Source organism: Arachis hypogaea, chromosome 17 (genome assembly GCF_003086295.3).
Source record: "Arachis hypogaea cultivar Tifrunner chromosome 17, arahy.Tifrunner.gnm2.J5K5, whole genome shotgun sequence".
NCBI classification, from domain to species: domain Eukaryota; kingdom Viridiplantae; phylum Streptophyta; class Magnoliopsida; order Fabales; family Fabaceae; genus Arachis; species Arachis hypogaea.
This window is the reverse complement of record NC_092052.1, coordinates 62,605,677-62,613,433: the sequence shown is the minus strand read 5'-3', so window position 1 is coordinate 62,613,433 and position 7,757 is coordinate 62,605,677.

Here is a 7,757-nt window from a genome sequence, read left to right as displayed (position 1 = left end):
CTCAAAATTATTAGCACCAATATTAGGTACTGAAATACTGCGCCCATAAATGTTAGAAGTGGTGGCAGTGTAAAGAGCTCAGATTCCTCTTTGCATGCTCTTTAGCATTCATATTTTCTCCATTAGGGTCCATGTTGAGCTCTTCATCTTCCTTCTCAAAAGTTTTCTTGAGATTCTCTCCGGCTTTGTAAGCTTTGGTTTGTTGCAAATGCTGCATCAAGGTCCTCTCAGGTTCAAAATCAAACTCAAGAAGGGGTTCTTTATCCCTATTCCGCCTCATAAACAAACAAGAGATAAAGAAAAGTGGGAGTATCTATGTCAACGTATAGAGAACTCCCAGTAGATATCCTATGTAAAAAGAAATAAAATAAAATAAAGTAAACAATTAACCAAAATAATTAGAAAATTAGAATGAGAAAATAATTTAAAAATTTTCGAAAACTAAAACGAAAAGAAAAAAATGCTAAAATTTTCGAAAATAAAAAGAGAAAAACACTAAAGGGACACCAAACTTAAAATCAGAAATTAAAGGAAAATAAATAAGACGAAATTCGAAAATGAAATAAGTAATCAAAAATTAAAACGAAAAAGTAAATAAAAAACTAATAAAAAAATACCTAATCTAAGCAACAAGACAACTGGTAGTTGTCAATCCCCGGCAACGGCGCCAAAAACATGGTGCGCGAATTCGAGATTCCCACAACTTAACCGGCAAGTGCATCGAGTCATCCAAGTAATACCTCAGGTGAGTGAGGGTCGATCCCACGAGGATTGCTGGACTGAGCAACAATGGCTATCCAGTTGGACTTAGTTAGGCGAATAGAAAAAGGGTTTTGATTTTTGAAACACCTAAAATAGTAAATAAACAAGAAAAGAAAGCAAATAAAGGTTTGGTGTAAAAATAATATGAGAAAACAGTTAAGGCTGCGGAGATATTTATCTTTCTGGATTAAAAGTTCTTACCAACTATTTTAACAATGCATGATTCATTCAATGGCAAACTTTAAATGTCTAACCCTAATCTCTTAGTAATTTAGCCTTCTTGATGCGTGAGCATCTTTCCTATCTTTTCCTAGTGAATTTGCATTTGAATTTGTAAGTTTAATCAAGATTTAAATAATTTGGAGCCATTATGAATGCTACTTTGACTTGTCCGCAATTTGGTTTATTTCAGGTAGTATTCAAATGGTTTTGATTGGGCTTGTGTAGAAGAAAAGGGAGAAAGTGGATGATGTTGTTAACCCTGACCTCCTTACACTCCAACGGGCATAACATAAGCTATAGAGGTCCAATTGATGCGGTTCTAGTAGTATAATAGTATACACTTTTCTCCTAGATTGTACGGCCTTGGTGGCGCCTAACTTGGGATTTTCCAAGTTAAGCGCCGGATGAAGACAAGCACGGCAATTGCATACGGGAAGGGTGGCGCCTAACTTGGGATTATCCAAGTTAGGTGCCAGATGCACAAAAATACTCCAAGTTAGGTGTCAATCTTCAAGATTTTTTATGGTCCCCACATTCCCTCAAGGAAAAGCATGAGATTTTTTATATTTTTTATTAAAACTTTATTTTATTTGCAAATAGAAAAAGATATTATTTAATTTTAGAAAATATATTTTACACTAATTAGGATTTGATATAAAAGAGAAAAGATTTAGCCCTTTGAGCTCTCCTCTCTTTTACGGACCTCATTCCACCGTTTACAGTTTTTTTAGAACCCTAATTTTCTCTCTGAGCCATGAGTAACTAAACCTCCACTGTTAAGGTTAGGAGCTCTGTTTATTGTATGGATTGATACTATTACTCTTTTATTTTATTTAATGTTTTGATTTCAATTTCAAGAATTTGTTTTTGTTCTTCATCTTAAGGATTTGGGTAGATTGGAAGAATAACCTTTATTCTATTTGAGTTCTTGTAAACCTTGGAAAAGTAATTTATTTGAACAATAGCGTGAAAACAATTTCTCCTCAATCACTAATTATCTGTACTTAACGGGATACGTGACATATAATCCTCTTATATTTGGGTAATTAGGATTTTTGTGGCTAATAAACTAGAATTGGACTTAAACTTCTAATTGACATTAAGTGACCAAGGAATTGGCAGTTAACTAGGTTAAAGGAGACTAAATTACTAAGGAATTAGGGTTTAGTCAAATATAGTTTGCCATGAATTGAATCTTGCATAATTAAAATAGTTGGTAAGAAATAGAAATTTGGAAGATAAACAACTCTGAAAGCTTAACTGTTTTCTCCCATATTCTTTACATCAATTTATTGTTTGCCTTAAATTCTCTAAATTTACTGTTTAATGCTATTGAACTCTCAACATCTTTTTCTGCTTGTCTGACTAAGTAAATCACTCAACCATTTTTGCTTGATCCATCAATCTTCGTGGGATCAACCCTCACTCATCTGAGGTATTACTTGGTACGACCTGGTGCACTTGCCGGTTAGTTTGTGGGTTATAAATTCTGCACCATATTTTTGGCACCATTGCCGGGAATTCTTTGTGATTGACAACTATTAGTTGTTTGATTGCTTAGCTCAGGCGTTTTAGCGTTAATTTTTATTTAAATTTTTGCTTTAATTTTCGAATTTTTATTCAATTATTTTTCCTTAATTTCTGAAATTAAGTTTGGTGTCGCCTAGTTATTTTTATTTTAATTTTCCTATTTATTTTTCTTATAAATTTTGAAATTTTTGCTCCAGATTTTTCTTATAATTTTCAAATTTTATTGCTTTACTTGTTTAGTTGCTTTCTATTATTTCTCTTACTCAGGTTACCTCACTGGAAATTCTCTTCACTCTGACGTAGAGATTCCAAGTTTTTCTTATTTCTGTTTGTTTCTGAGGAGGAACAGGAACAAGGAACCTCTTATAGATTTTGATCCTGAACCTGAGAGGACCTTGAGATGGCATTTGCAACAAGTTAGACTCTACAAATCGGGTGAAAATCTCAGTGATACTTTTGCAAAGGAAGCTGAAGAGTCCACCATGGATACGAATAATGCTGTCAATGCTAATGTGGTTAATCAGAATGGGAATGAGCAACCTAGAATGCTTGGTTCATACACTGCTCCCACTCCTGATTTTTATGGGAGAAGTATTGTGGTGCCTCCTATAGGTGCAAACAACTTTGAGCTGAATCCTCAGTTGATCACTCTGGTGCAATAAAACTGCTAGTTTCATGGACTCCCGTAGGAAGACTTAAACTTGTTCATCTCTAATTTTCGGTAGATCTGTGATACTGTGAAGACCAAAGGAGTGCATCCGGATGTCTATAAGCCGATGCTCTTCCCATTTGCAATCAGGGATAGAGGAAAGCAGTGGCTTGACAGTAAGCCCAAGGAGAGCTTGGATACTTGGGATAAAGTGGTCACCAAATTTCTAAACAAGTTTTTTCCTCTTCAGAAGATGACTAAGCTGAGGACAGATGTTCAAACTTTCAGGCAGAGAGATGGTGAACCCTTATATGAAGCCTGGGAGAGGTACAAGTCAATGATCAGGAGGTGCCCTCCTGACATGTTCTCAGACTGGATTAGGCTACAGATCTTCTATGATAGGCGTTGAACGCCTAGCTCTCCTTCCCCTTCCGTCGCTGAGCGCTAGTTCTGGCGTTTAACGCCAGTAAGGGGTACCTCCAAGGTGTTCTGTTTTCACTCCTAAGTGTTTCTGCTTCTGTTCTAGGTGCTACACATGATCACAAACATTAAAAAGCAAGGGAAAACTATGAAAATTAATAGAAAAATAAAATAATATAAAATCAAACTAAGATAAATGAGAAAAAAGAAAATAGAGATACTATATACAAGGTTAGGTTACCTCCCAACAAGTGTTTCTTTACCGTCATTAGCTTGACAGATAGCTCCTTTACGGAGATTGATAGGGGCTCAGATCTTCACCCCTCATGGTGAACTTTCTTCCGGTGCTCTCATGGATCAGTTCAACATGTTCCAGAGACAGGATCTTGTTCACAGTATATCGAATGACTAGATTTCTAGTGAAGATAACTCGCATGCCAGGTGAGAAGTCTTCAGTTGGAATCTTCTTGTTCTTCCAGCCTTTAGGTACCTTTTTTTTTTGTGCCTCCTTCCTCAAAAGCCGGTGATGGATGTCCAACACCAAACTTAGGTTTGATGTCAGTGGGCTCTGTAAGACTCTGCACTAAGAGAGAGGGCTGAAACACTCAGTGTTGCACAGTGGTACCTCCTATATCCGATGGAGAGTGGGGGTTGGGGATTTTAAACAGGATGTGATCCTCCCTTAGCTTCAGAACTAGCTCTCCTTTTTTAACATCAATTAAGGCCTTCGAAGTAGCTAGGAAGGGCCTTATGGAGTTTTCTCTGTCCTCTCCAGTGTCAAGTATCACGAAGTCTGTAGGGAGGTAAATGTCTTCAACCTTTACAAGAACATTTTCCACCAAGCCATATGCCCGTTTCAGGGGCTTATCTACCATCTCTAGGGAGATTTTGATAGGCTGCACCTCTTGAATTCCCAGCTTCTTCATCACAAAGAGAGGCATAAGGTTAATGCTAGAGCCAAGGTCACATAATACCCTCTCAAAGGTGATGGTCCCTGTAGTACAAGGAATCAGAAAGCTTCCGAGATTTGGCATCTTCGGAGGCAGCTTCTTCTGGACCAAGGCGCTGCATTCCTTGGTTAGTACCATGGTCTCATCTCCCCTCAATTCCTTCCTTTCAGAGATGGCATTTTTCAGACAGGCTATAGAGGAGCGTTGCTTCTTCAACACCTCTGCAAAAGAGATATTGACTTGCAGCTTCCTGAGAACTACCAAGAATTGAGCAAGTTGCTCATCCTTAGGCACCTCTTGCATAATTGGAGAGGGTTGTTCCTCATGCTTCTCCATCTTTATGGGATCATGCATGGTAGCACTCCCAGTCTCCTCCTGAGCCTTGATCTCCTTCAGTTCCTCAGTAGCAGGCTCCTCCTTGGGTTCAGCCTCAGCTTCTATAGTAAGGGCCTTGCACTCTTTTCTTGGATTTACTTCAGTGTTTCTCGGAAGAGTGTTGGAGGGAGTCTCGGGTATCCTCTTGCTCAGCTGACCTACTTGTATCTCCAGATTCCGAATGGCAGACCACATTTCTGCCATGAAACTGTGAGTGGTCTTGGAGAGGTTAGGAACTATAGTAGCCAGGTCAGAGAGGCTTTGAGTGGGATTCTCCATCTGGTGCTGAGAGGGTTGGAACGGTCTATTATTGAATAGGTTCTGGTCCGTTCCACCCTGATTGCTGTTGAAGCCTTGTTATGGCCTTTGCTGGTCTCTCCACCCGAAGTTGGGGTGATTCCTCCTTCCCTGGTTGAGAGTATTTGAATAGGGATTATTGTTGGAGTTTTTGCAGGAGTTTTCCATGTAGTTCACCTCCTCCATGGTGATCCAGGCATTGTCACCAGCGTCTCCCTCTTCAGCTGCCTCTTGAGAGTTAGCAGCTGCGCTCTGTACTCCACTCAAGTGCTGGGAGACCATGTTGATCTGCTGGGACATGAGCTTATTTTGAGCCAAGATGGCATCCAGAGTATCCACTTCCATGAATCCTCTCTTTTGAGCAGCCCCAGTGTTCACGGAGTTCCTCTCAGAAGTGTACATGTATTGGTTGTTGGCAACCATGTCAATGAGCTCCTGCGCCTCCTCAAGCATCTTCTTCATGTGGAGTGAGCCACTAGCAGAATGGTGATAAACCCCAATTTCGTGATTTATCTTATGCTTATTTTGGGAGATTTTATCACCTTTTCCCACATTTATTCAATGAAATTGCATGGTTTTGTAATTCTCCCTTGAATTGTGCTTAAATGTGAAAACATGCTTTTTAGGACTTAAAATATCCAATTTTAATCCACTTTAATTCCATTCGATGCCTTGATATGTTTGTTGAGTAATTTCAGGTTTAGAAGGCAAGTATTGGATGGAAGAAGTGAGGAGAAAAGCATGCAAAGTGGGAGAACTCGTGAAAAAATGAAGGAACCGTAAAGCTGTCAAGCCTGACCTCTTCGCACTCAAACGACCGTAACTTGTGCTACAGAGGTTTAAATGAGGCGGTTTTAGTTGCGTTGGAAAACTAACATCCGGGGCTTCACAATGATATAAAATTTGCTATATGTTGCTTCGTGCTCAGAGGCGCGCATGCGCTATGTACGCATGTACGCCGATTCTGCCCGTGGGTCCACTTTAATGAAATCACCCCCAGCGATTTCTGAAGCATTTTGGGCCCAATCCAACCTATTTCTGATACTATTGAACCCAAGGATTGAAGGGGGAATGAACCAAGTAGTCATAGTTTAGTTTTCACCATGTTTTAGGGCAGAATTCTAGAGAGAGAGGCTCTCTCCTCTCTCTAGATTTTAGGGTAGTTTAGGTTTAATTTTCTTAAATCCAAGTTTTAATTCTTGTTTTGATTTAGTTCTTCCTTTTAATTTCTTGTTATTACATCTCTACTCTTCTAGTTTTACTTGCCATTTCCTTTATTTTTTCCTCTTTTATGTTTATGAACCATTGTTGAATCTTGATTTCTTTTAATGCAATTTTATGTTTCCATGTCTCTTTCATGTTGATCTTGATTGTTATTATTGATTTCTTGCAATTGGTAGTTGGTAGATTTATTATTCTTGCACTTTTATTATGCTTTCCTTTCATGCCTTCCAAGTGTTTGATAAAATGCTTGGTTGGAATTTAGAGTAGATTTTGAGCATTCTTGGCTTGGAAAGAGTAATTAGGCAATCTTGAGTCATGAAAACCCAACTTATGTTGGTGATCTAGAGTTGTTAGCTAATATTGTTTCCATTGACGCTAATCTTTTGCTAATTTAATTAGTAAGTTGATTAGGACTTTTGGATTGAGATTAGCTAGTCTTGTTAGACTTTCTCTCATGGAAGATAATATGATACCTTCTTCCAATGTTGGAGATGACGTAATGAGATAAATTCTTGTTTATTATTGTGATATGATTGATTAATCTTGTTTGACTTTCTCCCTATGTGTTGGAGTTGACTAAATAAGATGAATTAATCATTGCATGACTAGGATAGAAAGCCTATGATCTCAATCTTTGCCATGAATGTCTCTCTTTATTACTTGCTTTCTTTATTTACTTGTTTGATTTACTTTTCTTGTCGTTTATTTTGTTGCCCCTCTTAAAAATCAAAAACCCCCTTGCCCCCTCATAGCCAATAATTAACCACTTCATTGTAATTCCTTGTGAGACGACCCGGAGTCTAAATACTCCGGTTAATTTTTATTTGGGGTTTGTTACTTGTGACAACCAATATTTTTGTATGAAAGGATTATTGATTGGTTTGGAAACTGTACTTTACAACGAGACTCCATTAGATAAATTCTAAACCGTCAAAAATTCATTCATCAAGTGGTCCAGTGACATCTTGGACATCTTAGAGAGGCCATCATAGAAGATCTCTAATATGGTCCACTTTGAGATCATGTCAGGAGGTCATCTTTTGATTAGCTGCTTGTACCTTTTCCAAGCTTCATAGAGGGACTCTGCTTCTTTCTTTTTGAAGGTCTGAACTTTCACCCTAAGCTTACTAAGCTTTTGAGGTGGAAAAAACTTGGTCAAAATCTATTGACCACCATCTCCCAAGTGTTCAAGCTCTCATTAGACTGAGAATCCAGCCATAGCTTTGCTATGTCCCTTATAGCAAAGGGGAAGAGCATGAGCTTGTAAACCTTTGGATTTGCTCCAATAGTCTTGACAGTATCACAAATCTGCAGGAAATCGGAGATGA